At 44.9% G+C, this 17,345-nt stretch overlaps 1 protein-coding gene and 1 non-coding gene across 2 annotated transcripts in view; both read left to right on the top strand.

Annotated features, from left to right (window-relative positions):
* Positions 1 to 17,345, top strand: part of LOC124798546 (pickpocket protein 28-like) — a 276,442-nt gene that overhangs the window by 13,444 nt on the left and 245,653 nt on the right. The gene's annotated exons all lie outside the window — the stretch shown is intronic.
* Positions 531 to 605, top strand: Trnas-cga. Its single transcript has one exon. It is a non-coding gene; the product is annotated as a tRNA-Ser (tRNA).

Genomic DNA, 17,345 nt, shown 5'->3' with positions numbered 1-17,345 from the left:
CTTCGCCTTTCGCGGGCAAGTGCTCTACCAACTGAGCTACCCAAGCACGACTCACACCCCGTCCTCACAGCTTTACGTCTGCCAGTACCTCGTCTCCTATCTTCCAAACTTTACAGAAGCTCTTCCGCGAACCTTGCAGAACTAGCACTCTTGGAAGAAAGGATATTGCGGAGACATGGCTTAGCCACAGCCTGGGGGATGTTTCCAGAATGAGAGTTTCACTCTGCAGCGGCGTGTGTGCTGATATGAATCTTCCTGGCAGATCAAAACAGTGTGTGGGACCGAGACTCGAACTCGGGACCTTTGCCTTTCGCGGGCAAGTGCTCTACCAACTGAGCTACCCAAGCACGACTCACACCCCGTCCTCACAGCTTTACGTCTGCCAGTACCTCGTCTCCTATCTTCCAAACTTTACAGAAGCTCTTCTGCGAACCTTGCAGAACTAGCACTCCTGAAAGAAAGGATATTGCGGAGACAGAGCGTAGCCACAGCCTGGGGGATGTTTCCAGAATGAGACGGGGATTGAGTCGTGCTTGGGTAGCTCAGTTGGTAGAGCACTTGCCCCCGAAAGGCAAAGGTCCCGAGTTCGAGTCTCGGTCCGGCACACAGTTTTGATCTGCCAGGAAGTTTCATATCAGCGCACACGCCACTGCAGAGTGAAAATCTCATTCTGGAAACACACCCCCGGTTGTGGCTAAGCCATGTAAAGAAATCGCGTTAGTATTTTGCTGCTGTGACTTATTAAACTGATAGTTCGGTAATTTTCACATCTGTCAACACCTGCTTTCTTTGGGATTGGAATTACCACATTCTTCTTGAAGTCTGAGGGTATTCGCCTGTCTCATACATCCTGCTCACCAGATGGTAGAGTTTTGTTAGGCCTGGCTCTCCCAAGGCTGTCAGTAGTTCTAAAGGAATGTTGTCTACTCTCGGGGCCTTGTTTCGACTTAGGTCTTTCAGAGCTCTGTCAAACTCTTCACGCAGTATCGTATCTCCCATTTCATCTTCATCTACATCCTCTTCCATTTCCATAATACTGTCCTCAAGTAAATTGCCCTTGTATAGACCCTCTATATACTCCTTCCACCTTTCTGCTTTCCCTTCTTTCCTTAGAACTGGGTTTCCATCTGAGCTCTTGATATTCATACAAGTGGCTCTCTTTTCTCCAAAGGTCTCTTTAATTTTCCTGTAGGCAGTATCTATCTTACCCCTCTTTAGATAAGCCTCTACATCCTTACATTTGCCCTCTAGCCATCCCTGCTTAGCCATTTTGCACTTCCTGTTGATCTCATGTTTGAGTCGTTTGTATTCCTTTTTGCATGTTTCACTTACTGCATTTTTGTATTTTCTCCTTCAATCAAGTAAATTCAGTATCTCTTCTGTTACCGAAGGATTTCTACTAGCCCTCGTCTTTTTACCTACTTGATCCTCTGCTGCCTTCACTATTTCATTCCTCAAAGCTACCCATTCTTCTTCTACTGTATTTCTTTCCCCCATTCCTGTCAATTCTTACCTTATGCTCTCCCTGAAACTCTATACAACCTCTGGTTCTTTCAGTTTATCCAGGTCCCATCTCCTTAAATTCCCACCTTTTTGCAGTTTCTTTAGTTTTAATCTACAGTCCATAACCAATAGATTGTGGTCAGAGTCCACATCTGCCCCTGGAAATGTCTTACAATTTAAAATCTGGTTCCTAAATCTCTGTCTTACCATTATATAATCTATCTGAAACCTTTTAGAATCTCCAGGGTTCTTCCACGTATAAAACCTTCTTTCATGATTCTTGAACCAAGTGTTAGCAATGATTAAGTTATGCTCTGTACAAAATTCTACCAGACGGCTTCCTCTTTCGTTTCTCACCCCCAATCCATATTCACCCACTATATTTCCTTCTCGCCATTTTCCTACTCTCGAATTCCAGTCACCCATGACTATTAAATTTTCGTCTCCCTTCACTACCTGAATAATTTCTTTTATCTCATCATACATTTTCTCAATTTCTTCATCATCTGCAGAGCTAGTTGGCATATAAACTTGTACTACTGTAGTAGGCGTGGGCTTCGTGTCTATCTTGGCCACAATAATGCGTTCAGTATGCTGTTTGAAGTAGCTTTCCCGCACTCGCCAGAAGACTGAAAACTAAAAATATGGAATCAATTTTACATCCCCTGTCGATAGTATTCATTACTTCATGAGTATAAAGAGCTAGTTGTGTTTCACAAGAACGATATTTTCTGAATCCGTGCTGACTATATGTCAATAAATCTTTTTGTTCGAGGTACTTCATAATGTTCGAATACAGTATATGTTCCAAAACCATACTGCAAATCAACGTTAGTGATATTGGCCTGTAATTCAACGGATTACTCCTATTTCCCTTTTTGGCTGTTGGTGTGACTTGAGCAATTTTCCAGTCTTTAGGTACGGATCTTTCTATAAGCGAGGGGTAGTATATAATTGCTAAATATGGAGCTATTGTATCAGCATACTCCGAAATGGACCTGACTGGTATACAGTTTGGACCGGACGCCTTGCCTTTATTAAGTGATTTAAGCTTCTTTGCTACACCGAGGATATCTACTTCTACGTTTCTCGGCAGCTGTTCTGGACTGGAATTCAGGAACCTTATTTTCCCAATATCCCTCGTACCTCTTTTTATTAGGAGTCAATTTTTCTTATTCAACAGTTAAGAACGGGATGCTTCATAGCGAACATGGCTGTACTTCTCTGGAGATGATTCACGTGCAATGATGCCCCAAAACTCTGAACACGAATGAGAACATTGCAAAAGTGCGCAATTAGTATTCTCTCTAGGGTCGATCGTTGACGCAGTCCCACAGAAGTGGGTGACTACGTCAGGAACATATTCTGGTAACAACTTTGTACGCTGGTGGGTTCAGCGCCAGAAGACTGTCGGGTCGCCGTCGACGTCAGAATCTCGGCGATGCAGCTTTCCGCGAGGATTGCGTCCGCTAGTGCCCGTCGCAGTAAGAGAACGTAATGCGGACCTTTTCTTTCAATGAGAGAGGTGACATTTTTGTAGCAGTTGTTGTCGATGTTACGGAGCAGTGTTTTTCCAGAACTAACGTGTTGCCACCAGGGCATTATCTGAAAGGGCTCGCTTCTAATAAGCGAAAATAGTGAAACAAATCAAATAATAGGCAACCTTCGCAGATTTATTAATTTCAGCGGTCACTGTGTACCCCGTGTGCGTTTGCTAAAAACAGTTTTTTTGTTGTTCCTCTTTTTTGCGAAGCGGCAAGTTTTACATTTACGATATTTATTTCTTTATTCCCAGTTCATTGACGCAGACAGAAAACATACAATACCATCCAAAATTACTGTGTGGCGTGACTGTTGATCCCTTGGATCTCTTACAGGTACAGATGTCAGCAGTTTGCCACGGCCTTCTAAAGCTGTAACCGAATAGCACCATCTGTTTGCGAAATACTTAACATACCCTAAAACATAACACATCGATCACACCTTAACGGATGAAGTAGATGAGGCGTAACTTATGGATTGCCTCGGTAGTTGACAAGGAGAAAGTGTAAGACGAGCTGCAACACACAAGCAGGTTAGCTGACAGGTCGATATCAGAGAACTCGAGCCAACCAGTTTTGGGCCTCTCCGACGCTGGCAACACTGCTGGCACGTGTCATATATATACTTTCTGATACAGGTTTCCACAAAGCAAGAAACGATCACACAATAACCAGCCCATCTTTCTCATCTTTCACAATACCAATTTTCGTAACTTCTATCCTATTCCAGGTATGACCCAACGATCTGTCCTCTCTCTCCTTTCCTTGTATATCATATGCTCTCGAGCCGCCTAAAGCATGCCCTCCTATTCGCTTACCGCTTTCCTAAAACCTGTACCCTACACTTCATAAGTTCAAGTATCCCCTCAACTTCCTTTAAACAATTTATGTCCTGATGTCACCACTGACTCCTCAAGATACACCTTCACAAAAAAACGCAGTCATCTTTGACCATCCTATCCCATAAACTTAACACATTAGTATACCTCGGACTTAGCTTACATTGTAAACTACACAAAAAAAATCGCAACTCGAAATAGGAGTTGTGCACCTAAACTAAAGATGATAGACATGTTTCTACGTCTGAAAGATGATGCCCCTTCCAATTTCGTGCCAGTCGAATAAAAGAGCCGCTAATAGTGCCACTATGAGGATGCAAATAAGATTTGCTTTAAATTTACGCTTTAACGGTCGTGGGCTTTAGTTACCTTTGAGTTCGGACGTGGTGAGTTGATGGTAGTCAAAAATGCCTTTAAGGCGACAAAGACGCCATTATCAGCATCCCACTGAGTTTGAACAAGGCCGTGTAATAGGGCTACGAGACGCTGTAAGTTCCTTCTGCGATATTGGAGAAGGGCCTAGCAGGAATGTAGCCACTGTACATGACGCCTGGCAACAGTGGTCAGGGAATGTACAGTCGCAAGAAGACTGGTCTCCGGACGACCACATGGCACTACCACGATGGATGCCCGTCGTGTTTGGCACATGATTCTGGCTCATCATTTTGCATCTGCAGCAGCAATTTTCGCAGCCCCTGGAACCACAGTGACACAACGACCTGTTACAAACCGGTTGCTTCAAGGAGGTTACTTCAAGCTCCGACCCAGAGGTCCTGTAGCGTGCGTACCACTGACCACAAACCAAAGCCATTTGCGACTTCAGTGGTGCCAAGCGGAGCTCAGTGGAGAGCAGGGTGGAGATTCGTTGTGTTTTCTGATGAAAGCTGGTTCTGCCTCGGTGCTAGTGATGTCCTTGTGTTGGTTAGGAGGAGACCAGTTTAGGCTCTGCAACCCTCCTGTCTGTGACCTAGAGATACTGGGCCTACACCTGGTGCTGTGGTCTGGGGTGCGATTTCGTATGACAACAGCCGGCCGGTGTGGCCGTGCGGTTCTAAGCGCGTCAGTTTGGAACCGCGTGACCGCTACGGTCGCAGGTTCGAATCCTGCCTCGGGCATGGATGTGTGTGATGTCCTTAGGTTAGTTAGGTCTAAGTAGTTCTAAGTTATAGGGGACTGATGACCTCAGTAGTTAAGTTCCATAGTGCTCAGAGCCATTTGAACCATTTTTCGTATGACAACAGGAGAACCCTGACTGCAAATTTGTGCGTCAATCTGGTAATTCGATCTGTTGAGTTACCATTGATTCCAGGAGATGTTTTCCAATAGGATAACGCTCGCCCACATACGGCTGCTGTAACCCAACATGCTGTTACAGCCCCCCGAGCTCAGGGATTGTACACTACTGGCATTTAAATTGCTACACCACGAAGATGACGTTCTACAGACGCGAAATTTAACCGACAGGAAGAAGATGCTGTGATATGCAAATTATTAGCTTTTCAGAGCATTCACACAAGGTTGGCGCCAGTGCCGACACCTTCAACGTGCTGACATGAGGAAAGTTTCCAACCGATTTCTCATACACAAACAGCAGTTGACCAGCGTTGCCTGGATGAAACGATATTGTGATGCCTCGTGTAAGGAGGAGAAATGCGCACCATCACGTTTCCGACTTTGATGCAGATCTGATTGTAACCTATCGCGATTGCGGTTTATCGTATCGCGACACTACTGCTGGCGTTGGTCGAGATCCAATGACTGTTAGCAGAATATGGAATCGGTGAGTTCAGGAGGGTAATACGGAACGCCGTGCTGGATCCCAACGGCCTCGTATCACTAGCAGTCGAGATGACAGGCATCATATCCGCATGGCTGTAACGGATCGTGCAGCCACGTCTCGATCCCTGAGTCAACAGATGGGGACGTTTGCAAGACAACAATCATCTGCACGAACTGTTCGACGTTTGCAGCAGCATGGACTATCAGCTCGGAGACCATGGTTGCGGTTACCCTTGACGCTCCATCACAACACGAGCGCCTGCGATGGCGTACTAAACGACGAACCTGGGTGCACGAATGGCAAAACATCATTTTTTCGGATGAATCCAAGTTCTGCTTACAGCATCATGATGGTCGCATCCGTGTTTGGCGACATCGCGGTGAACGCACATTTGAAGCGTTTATTCGTCATCGCCATACTGGCGTATCACCCGGCGTGATGGTATGAGGTGCGATTGATTACACGTCTCGGTCACCTCATGCTCGCATTGACGTCACTTTGAACAGTAGACGTTACACTTTAGATGTGTTACGACCCGTGTCTCTACCGTTCATTCGATCCCTGCGAAACCCTACATTTCAGCTGGATAATGCACGACCGCACGTTGCAGGTCCTGTACGGGCCTTTCTGGATACAGAAAATGTTCGACTGCTGCCCTGGCCAGCACATTCTCCAGATCTCTCACCAACTGAAAACGTCTCAACTGGCTCGTCACAATACGCCAGTCACTACTCTTGATGAACTGTGGTATCGTGTAGAAGCTGCATGGGCAGCTGTACCTGTACACGCCATCCAAGCTCTGTTTGAGTCAATGCCGAGGCGTATCAAGCCGGTTATTTCAGCCAGAGGTGGTTGTTCTGGGTACTGATTTCTCAGGATCTATGCACCCAAATTACGTGAAAATGTAATCGCATGTCAGTTCTAGTATAATATATTCCTCCAATGAATACCCGTTTATCATCTGCATTTTTCTTGGTGTAGCATTTTTAATGGCCAGTAGTGTAATATGTCAGAACGATAGAGAGGTATGGGTTGGGAGAGAGGGGTGACTCACGCGAAGCGTACAGAGAAACACCGGCAAGTGTGTCAGTGACTTTATTGTATCGAAGGTACATGGCGGGGCTTCCGCTGGTCCCGGCGATGGCCTAGTGTGGCGTGCGTGAGCCAGCGCCAATTCCAGTGCCGGGATCTGCTGCTTTGGCGTCCGGCCGCCCAGCCTTGCAGTCGTAGCGCTCCTGATCACGCCATAGTTAAGCGGTCGCCCTGCGTCTTGGCTGCGCTGGTAGACAACACGGCTGGGCCGTGCCTGATTAGCCGAGCGGTCTAAGGCGCTGCAGTCAGGGACTGTGCGGCTGGTCCCGGCGGAGGTTCGAGTCCTCCCTCGGGCATGGGTGTGTGTGTTTGTCCTTAGGATAATTTAGGTTAAGTAGTGTGTAAGCTTAGGGACTGATGACTTTAGCAGTTAAGTCCCATAAGATTTCACACACATTTTTAACACGGCTGGCTGCTCCCTCAAGCACAACACGTGGACCCCACGCAGAGCGCCGAAGGGAAACAGCCAACCACCATTGTTGCAGTGAGCCTTAGCAGCTCCAGCCGGCCGCCCAGGGCAGCTCGTTCAGTGACCACAGGCAGCTCTGCACCCAGGAGGTCGCGAGTTAGCGGCCCGGTCCCACCCTTGCAGGCGGCAGCTTGCAGTCCGCGAACGATGTCGCCCAGAGAACGGAGGCTAACAGCCCTCTCGCTCCTCACTGCCGCTGCATCTCAAAGGTGTTCCGCTACTCCGCAGCTATGGCGCGTTCGGGCACCGGAGGTTGGTGGTAGGTTCAGCTGGCCGTTTAACCGCCGACGCGTGTCACCAGGAGGACGTCGTAGTTCAACTTAAACAATCGTCATTCTCTCCTGTCCTAGACGCGGACAGAATATCAACACGACTGCCACCATTTGAGCCTCTGAATTCGCTTATTTATACGTCTTGTCCGTATGTCTTTGATGTAGATCCTCTGGAGCAGACAGTGGAATGCTCTTTAATAATTATCACGTCAACTTTCCTCAGCCAGCTTCGGCCCCAGCAAGCAGGTCACTAGGAGCTGTTGTAACTGCAATGTATGGGTTATTCTCAGCACGTCAGTGCCCTGTGCTGCCCCGATTATTTCACACTTGTGTACAGTGCGCGTCAGGCTGTGGCTTCTCGCCTGTGAGTGATGTTGTACACCTGCCTCGCAGAATCATTTGCTAAATACACTCCTGGAAATTGAAATAAGAACACCGTGAATTCATTGTCCCAGGAAGGGGAAACTTTATTGACACATTCCTGGGGTCAGATACATCACATGATCACACTGACAGAACCACAGGCACATAGACACAGGCAACAGAGCATGCACAATGTCGGCACTAGTACAGTGTATATCCACCTTTCGCAGCAATGCAAACTGCTATTCTCCCATGGAGACGATCGTAGAGATGCTGGATGTAGTCCTGTGGAACGGCTTGCCATGCCATTTCCACCTGGCGCCTCAGTTGGACCAGCGTTCGTGCTGGACGTGCAGACCGCGTGAGATGACGCTTCATCCAGTGCCAAACATGCTCAATGGGGGACAGATCCGGAGATCTTGCTGGCCAGGGTAGTTGACTTACACCTTCTACAGCACGTTGGGTGGCACGGGATACATGCGGACGTGCATTGTCCTGTTGGAACAGCAAGTTCCCTTGCCGGTCTAGGAATGGTAGAACGATGGGTTCGATGACGGTTTGGATGTACCGTGCACTATTCAGTGTCCCCTCGACGATCACCAGTGGTGTACGGCCAGTGTAGGAGATCGCTCCCCACACCATGATGCCGGGTGTTGGCCCTGTGTGCCTCGGTCGTATGCAGTCCTGATTGTGGCGCTCACCTGCACGGCGCCAAACACGCATACGACCATCATTGGCACCAAGGCAGAAGCGACTCTCATCGCTGAAGACGACACGTCTCCATTCGTCCCTCCATTCACGCCTGTCGCGACACCACTGGAGGCGGGCTGCACGATGTTGGGGCGTGAGCGGAAGACGGCCTAACGGTGTGCGGGACCGTAGCCCAGCTTCATGGAGACGGTTGCGAATGGTCCTCGCCGATACCCCAGGAGCAACAGTGTCCCTAATTTGCTGGGAAGTGGCGGTGCGATCCCCTACGGCACTGCGTAGGATCCTACGGTCTTGGCGTGCATCCGTGCGTCGCTGCGGTCCGGTCCCAGGTCGACGGGCACGTGCACCTTCCGCCGACCACTGGCGACAACATCGATGTACTGTGGAGACCTCACGCCCCACGTGTTGAGCAATTCGGCGGTACGTCCACCCGGCCTCCCGCATGCCCACTATACGCCCTCGCTCAAAGTCCGTCAACTGCACATACGGTTCACGTCCACGCTGTCGCGGCATGCTACCAGTGTTAAAGACTGCGATGGAGCTCCGTATGCCACGGCAAACTGGCTGACACTGACGGCGGCGGTGCACAAATGCTGCGCAGCTAGCGCCATTCGACGGCCAACACCGCGGTTCCTGGTGTGTCCGCTGTGCCGTGCATGTGATCATTGCTTGTACAGCCCTCTCGCAGTGTCCGGAGCAAGTATGGTGGGTCTGACACACCGGTGTCAATGTGTTCTTTTTTCCATTTCCAAGAGTGTATCAACATTACCCACGCCGGCCATCCGATGCGACACTCGGTCCCTTAGCTACTACCTTGGAGCCATAGTTGCACGAAATTTGCAAGAATACCCCAAATCCACCCCTGTACTTATTCGTGGTGCAGTAATGCTCTAAAGAGTGTCGACATGTTGCTTCGGCCAGCTCGATCACCAGATCTGTCTCCAATCGAGCACATATGGGACATCATTGGACTACAACTCCAGAGTCATCCACAAACAGCATTAACCGTCCCTGTATTGACTGAATGCTTGCATTCAACATTGTGGCGGTTACACCGTTTATAAATGCACCAGCATTTCACATTTGCAATGGCTTATCTCGTGCTTATTTTAACCTGTGATCTTTCAGTGATAACTACTTAAATATGTTAGCCTGAGAAATGTATTCCAGAAATTTTATTACTCTACGTTAATTATTTTGTGGTGTTGCGATTTTTTCCGTCGCTGTATTACAGAAATCCCATACACTAATCATCAGACAGTAAAGTCACAATAGACTCAAACTACTAACTGGCCGAACATGGAACTTGCATCCCTCCACCACTCTCCACGCCGACAAAGCCTTGATTGCACTCATCGTTTTCTATGGCAGTGTCACCTGGATATCCGCTCCACCCAGCTTCTATCAGTACCTCGAAATCCTCGAATGGCGTGCAAAAGGTTTTGCTTACCACATTAACATAATCTTCCCTTCAAGAATTTTTCCTCTTCAGCTACGTTTTACTTTACAACTACACAATAAAAAAATTAAAGCTAACAATATACGGTTTCCCCCTTCTTAGCAATTATGGCATGCTGCCGAGCCTGTACTTATACATCCCATCGATCCCAAAATGACATACCCATCATCTCCTATTTAAACACGGATTCTACAGCCTCCCCCTTCCAGACTACAAAAACCGATCTCACATTTATCCATCCTATCAGATCAAACCCATTCTTCCCTATCCTTACCCTCCTATTTTCAGCACTATTTTCCCACTCTATTCTCTTTTCCCTCTCTGTATCTTATGGCCTGGCCTGCACACTACTGTTTTCTGCTACCCACTCTCCCATACTATATATTCACACATACCAACTAGATTACCCCACCGCACAGTCCTGAAAGCATCGCATAACCCTCGTACTCGTAACTCACCTTTTCTCAGTTCTGGTCATAAAGTTCAGTGCAGTTGAATGAAGTGGATAGATTTTACTGTCTTCCTATAAATCACGAACACCTTTTTATCATCGTCAATGTATAATTGTCGTTATTAATAATTAAATACATGTAAATAATTTATTATTTTAATACTTTATATTAATATTAGTATACCACAAGAATTTAAAAAAATTAGTTATCATCTTCGCACTTTCAAGTATAAGCTGGAGAGCTTCCTCATGACTCGTTCCACACCAATAGAGCAGACATGCTCCTCAATTTGGTCCTACGAAACTAGAAGTGAAAAAAATTACAAATATTGATAAATAAAATAAATATGGAATAACGATAAAGAAAAAAATGCAACTCAAACTATTTCTCGTCGAATGTGAAGAATCTTACGCGAATACTCTTCTGCAGCATTGCTTCCCGTATGGGATCCTTATCAGTTTGACGGCAGACATCGAACTAATTCAAAGAAGAGCAACTTGTTTTCCGTTATCGCGAGATATGGGACAGGGGATCACGGATATGATACACGAATCAAAATAAAGACGTTTATCGTTGTAGTGAGATCTTTTCATAAAAATTCAATCACCAACTTCCCCCTCTGAATGCCAAAATATTTTGTTGAATCCAATCTACATAGGGATAACTGACGTTTGTAATGAAATAAGAGAAATCACAGGTCGGAGAGGAAGAATGACGTATTCATTTCTCCTATGGGCTATTCCAGAGCGGTACGGTCGAGAAATGGTCCGAAAGTGGTTCTGTGAAACCTCTGTCAAACATTTTAGTGCGAATTACGAAGTATTCATTTAGATGAAGTGGAGCAACGTGACACAGCATATCATTTATGAAAACACAGTTTCTGGCAAAGAATTTAAGTATTAATTTACATCATGTCTCAATGAACAAAATGCATGTTGGTTTGATGGAAATGAGATGCTATTTATTAGATGTGGAAGTATTTTTGCCGGCCGCGGTGGCCGAGCGGTTTTAGGCGCTTCAGTCCGGAACCGCGCTGCTGCTACGGCCGCAGGTTCGAATACTGCCTCGGGCATGGATGTGTGTGATGTCGGTTGGGTAGTTAGGTTTAAGTAGTTCTAAGTCTAGGGGAGTGAAGAACTCAGATCTTAAGTCCCATAGTGGTTAGAGCCATTTAAACCATTTTTTGAAGTATTTTTGAGTGATTTGGTGATGTAACTTCTTTCAGTTCACAATTATTATTGTGTTGGTAATTAGCACTTTGGCTTCGTCCAGTTGCAACGGAGTGGAACAAGTTTCTCGTGCTGTACGGGTTTCGCCTTTACTATTTGAAAGGGACCATCAGTGGCCTAAAATCTATACATATCTGTGTTTACACAGTTTGTTTTACTTAGCGGACATTGTAGACTGAGGTTATAAACAGTTCTGTTCAGTGTGTGATTTTTTATGACATAATAGTAGTGATAATTTTTACGTACAAATTTCGTGTTAAACGAACCCAAAACGAAAATTTTTAACATAATATTCTACACAACTAAGGACGACAGATAGCGAAAGTTAAAGACATTATAATTTCTATTTTTCACGAAGATGAAGTTGACCGTTTTTTATTTTAGTTCTTTTATTATAAATGGAGGACGACACCATGAGAAGAGCGATACATTTTCTGGGCGGTAGTTGGCAGTTAAGACTACCCAGGTAATGGCATTCCGATAGATCTGGGGAGTTTCCTCAGTACTCACTTGCAGAAGGGGGTCTAGGTATGCGTAGCTGTAGGATCTAGTGCTCTTTTCTTGCTGGGACCAAATCTTTATGTAGGGCCTTGTCGGATCATCCTGCTTCATTTTCATCAGTTTCTTGGAGAAGCAGAAAGAAACATATGCATCTGGTAGCGAGCGTCTAACACAACGGATCTTGTGTTGGGCGCAATGTTTGTTTAAATCTTGTCCTCAGAGATCACATACATATAGGATTAGTAGGAGCCTCTAATATAAATCGTGACGTTTACCGTCGCTGAATTATGAATAATTAGAGCGATTTGCAGCTGAAGCTTCTGTCCGCAGAGTGCAGCTAGATTTGTTCTTGCTGCCGTCCACGCCCTGCGGCCTACCGGGTCGCTTCTCACTGCCCGCAATAATTCTCTCTCTCTCTCTCTCGCTCGTCTCATTGTCATACGTTCTTTGCACATATCAGAAGATACTCGTTTTATAACCTTGTCTAGAACGGTGTCTTTAGCTGGAGATACCCAGTGATCACTTCTAGCATACTTTTTCCTCTTAGCTCACTGCAAAACATTTGTCAGTTGTGCTAAAGTAAAAGCACATTTCCGATGCACAATGAATTTCACGTGTCGAGTCAAATTTGGGCTCTTCCTGTTATTATGATTGTGATACTGCTCTTCTTGTTTATTCATATCTTCATGACTAACCGTGATTAATCAATATAAAGATTCGCTACTTGGTTCACCATTCCAAGTAGTATCGAGTACGATACTTTCGAGAGTACGCGGAACGGAATCATTTGTTAAATAAACCGGTGGGTAGGGTAGATGTGATACCAGAGTAAGTAACACGACAATTATACGGCAGATAATGCCTCCTATTTCTTTATGTTAAATTGATAGCTTGAACCATAGTATGTTGGTATAATACTAACTGAAGACCTCAGCCGTAATCTGTATTAGTTGATAGTTCCACAATAAAACGAGAAATGGCAGTTCTCACTAACGGTAACTTTGCCAGGATGCGTAAACTAAATACTGGTAAGTGGCAAAACGCAGTTGCCGGGATTAGTAACGCGTGCGCTGTTCGAGACAAGAAAATTTTTGTCAGCGGTGATTTCTACGAATCTAAAGATGACGATAACTACGACTCAGATAAAGATCCTGAATAAATTCCTGAACGTAAATGTGCTTCAAAAGCTGTTGCTAATCGGATAAATATGAATATTTAGTTGAGCAAGTAAACAATATCAAGTTGTTTTTCTTGCTATAGTTTGCGTGAACTTATATGACAGAGAGATGCTAGAAATCTTAAGGGCCGTTATTAACGTTGTTTACGTGCTGTATGAAGATGCTTGTTAAAATTAATTCTATATGTGCTTAATCATAGATTGATTTTTGATATTGTTGTACTTTATTATTGGAAAAATTGTCACTACAGATCTTAATTACAAAACTGAAACAATTCAGAACTTTCAAATTTGTGTTTTTGAGAGCTTTCGCGCCGCATGGGATTAGCCGAGCGGTCTAGGGCGCTGCAGTCATGGACTGTGCGGCTGGCCCCGGGCGGAGTTTTGAGTCCTCCCTCGGGCATGGGTGTGTGTGTTTGTCCTTAGGATAATTTAGGTTAAGTAGTGTGTAAGCTTAGGGACTGATGACCTTTGCAGTTAAGTCCTATAAGATTTCACACACATTTGAACACATTTTTGAAGAGCTTTCGCGGTAGTGTTTCGTTCAAGTGACCAGTAAGTAAACAGTGATAAGTCTGTGCTAACCCGTTTTAAGAGCACTTAATTTGCAAATAAAAAAACAATTTTAGAAACCCATTGTCGAATTTTCAAAAATAAAATTTTGTATAGAATTTACTTTTTTTAAAATATGTCCTTGCGGTGAATATACACTGCCGGAAAAATAATTAGTACACATGAAAAGGCGACGTCGATTTTTATCCGATGACGGCATATGCCGCCTAACGCTATTAGATGTATTGATAATGGTTTCAACGTTGTTCGCCAACAGATAGCGCAGTGGGAATACTTATAGCCAAAAAGCTCAGTGTGGTGCAAACGTGTGAAGCAAGTAGTCAACTATTCCACGGAGCCACACTCGTGCTTCCTACAGCCAGATGAACGAATTTGAAAGGGGTCAAATTGTGGCTTTCCGAGTTCAAAAATGGTTTAAATGGCTCTGAGCTATGGGACTTAACATCTGAGGTCTTAGAACTACTTAAACCTAACTAACCTAAGGACATCACACACATCCATGCCCGAGGCAGGATTCGAACCTGCTACCGTAGCGGTCGCGCGGTTCCAGACTTTTTCCGAGTGGCGGAACGGTGCTTTCAGATAATTGCCACACAAGTTGGACGTGCTGCGTCAACTGTGCAACGATGCTTGTATCAGTGATCACGTGAACATTCTCACACCCTTAGACGATGTTCTGGACCTCCACGCAACACAGACGCGCGACAGGATCGTCTTACTGTAAGGGTAACTGTGGCAGGTGTTACAGCTATCACAGCACAGATAAGAGGGCTTGCGATCCCAGACTTGTCAACACGAATGTTGTGAACAGGTTATTAGCAGTAGGACTACAGACACACACACACCTCTAGCCCCTCTTCCACTCACTCCATAGCATCGACGTACACGGCTCGACTGATGCTGTCGGAAGTTCACTTGGAAGGCGGAAAGGCGCACCGTAGTCTTCAACGATGAAAGCTGGTTCTGTCCGCACGCAAGTGAGGGTCGTTTTCGCATACGATGTAGATCTGATGAGCGCTGTCTGTAGAGTGTATTCGTCCAAGACACACTGTCCGCATCCCTGGTCTTATGGTCTGGCGTGTGCACTGTGCCGGAATTGCTGCCTACGAGTGTTCACGTATTTAGCCTTGATAAAATGTTCAGACGTCACCCCAACCCAGTACAAGGGAAATGAGAAAAAACTTAAATACAGATGCAATAAATTGCTAATAATTTTTGGAGAAGTACGATAGATCTCAATCTAACAGATTCTTGAAAACACTGTATGAGCAATTAAGAAAATAATTAGCATTCCTGTACCTGCTCGAATTGGTAAGTAAGCTTTCCAACATAATGAGCCCACGGATCTTTTTTGATTTAAGCTCATAAATAATTATAGAGAGTATCAACACAAAACCAACGTGAGTACCGTCCAAATTACTATTAATGAAAATTATACGGGACAGTCGTAGTCTGCCACGTAGCATTGATACCGCTTAAATTGTTACTCAGATAATAACAACGTTGTACTTGGCATTAAATAATTTATTTAATTAATCCTACTTCTTAATTACAACACTTATGCATTCCAAAATGTATAAAGGCTTCTGCAGTTATTTATTTTATAGGACACTTGTCGTCTCAGGCCAAAGATATATTGTTTACTATGGAAACAAAAGTTATTAACATCCTCTAATTGTCGATACCTCTGCTAATAAAGTTTAAATATAATCTTTTGTATTAAATCAGAATTCTCTCGTAAGTAAATCTTTGCCTATTTGTTTATAATTGGGAATATTTTTTAACTGTAACTCCAATGTTATGTCTCGAGACTTTACGTAAATAGTAAACACTGCGTCGTTAAACTCTGATAAAATACTTCTCTACTTTCTTTACAAAGACTCCTCATTCACTTATTTATATTATATCGCTGACTTGAGCGTGTTTCCTGTACTTGTTATACATCAGATCACTAAACTTTCAACCTTTGTTCTTTTCAAAGTTCAAAATTAGATTTCATTTTATTTAGAATAGTGGGTAAAATGATAATTAGGGGACTTAGTTTTAATTTTAACTAATCAGAGTTTATTTAAAATGTATCAGATATTTCCATCGGCAAACACTGATGTGTGCGAATGACCACAAATCTAATCATCACATCGAACTAGACTGAAACAAAAAAATAAACATAAAACCTACACGCCACCATCACTTTCAAGCTCAACTTAAAATCAAATTTTCAGAACTCAACCACTTCAAGTGTCGGCTGCTCGCGTACCTACTAGAAATTTAATTGAATGTCACTCGTCTTACTACTCGAATAATGATAGTATTTGGATTTTCCGTCTTCAAATGGTTCATCTATGGCAAGGGAATATCTACAATTGCGTCACTAACAATCGGTACCGGCTAAATGCTCTGGTGATCAGAATTCACTTTCGGTCTGTTTGTTCCTGTACTTGATCCTACGATCCAGAAAAACTCGAGAATGACGCTCGATTATTAAATGATCCACAGTATACAACTAGTTACTACTTCGTAGTACACAATCTACACAAATAGTTAACACTCAGCTACCTTGGAGTGTGCTTATCCCAAAATCTTCAAACTATACGCGAGTGCAACAAACTGTTACAACCAACAAAACCGGACTTCGTCAGACACAATGGCTGACATAAAAACTTTTATTTACGGCCGTACGCACGACCACAGATCAAGTGAAATACAAAATTATGAGGAGCTACATTCCAGTATGATTCATAATGCAGTTCCACTGATTGCGCCCTAGTATCGTTGTATTGTATTATATGGAACTGGGGACCTAGAAGCTACGGAGAGGCTTCGTCCCCGCCGCAGCCCTCAGTGGTATACAATCCCACAACAGGCTACAGCAGTCCACTCACCCCACCGCCGCCCCACACCGAACCCAGGGTTATTGAGCGGTTCGGCCCAAGTGGACCCCTCCGGCAATGTCTAATACCAGACGAGTGTAATCCCAATGTTTGCGTGGTAGAGTAATGATGGTGTATGCGTATGTGGAGAAAGTGTTTGCGCAGCAATCGCCGACATAGTGTAAGTGAGGCGGAATAAGGGGAACCACTCCGCATTCGCCGAGGCAGATAGAAAACCGCCTTAAAAACGATCCACAGAGTGGCCGGCACACCGGACCTCGACACTAAACCGACGGGCGGATTCGTGCCGGGGACCAGCATGTTTTCCCGCACGGAAAGCAGTGCGTTAGACCGCACGGCTAACCGGGCGGGCCGTCCTAGTATCGCTATTGCATTATCTAATCTTGCATTCAAAAATCTAAATCCATTCATTACAAGCTTCCGAAACCTTTCCAGCGAAATTCACGGAAAATCCCCAACTGTCTTGATAATCGACAACGAACTCTCACAGCAA

The sequence above is a fragment of the Schistocerca piceifrons genome, chromosome 5 (genome assembly GCF_021461385.2).
Source record: "Schistocerca piceifrons isolate TAMUIC-IGC-003096 chromosome 5, iqSchPice1.1, whole genome shotgun sequence".
NCBI lineage: Eukaryota > Metazoa > Arthropoda > Insecta > Orthoptera > Acrididae > Schistocerca > Schistocerca piceifrons.
The sequence above is the reverse complement of the archived record's forward strand: the minus strand, read 5'-3'. Positions and strand labels throughout refer to the sequence as shown.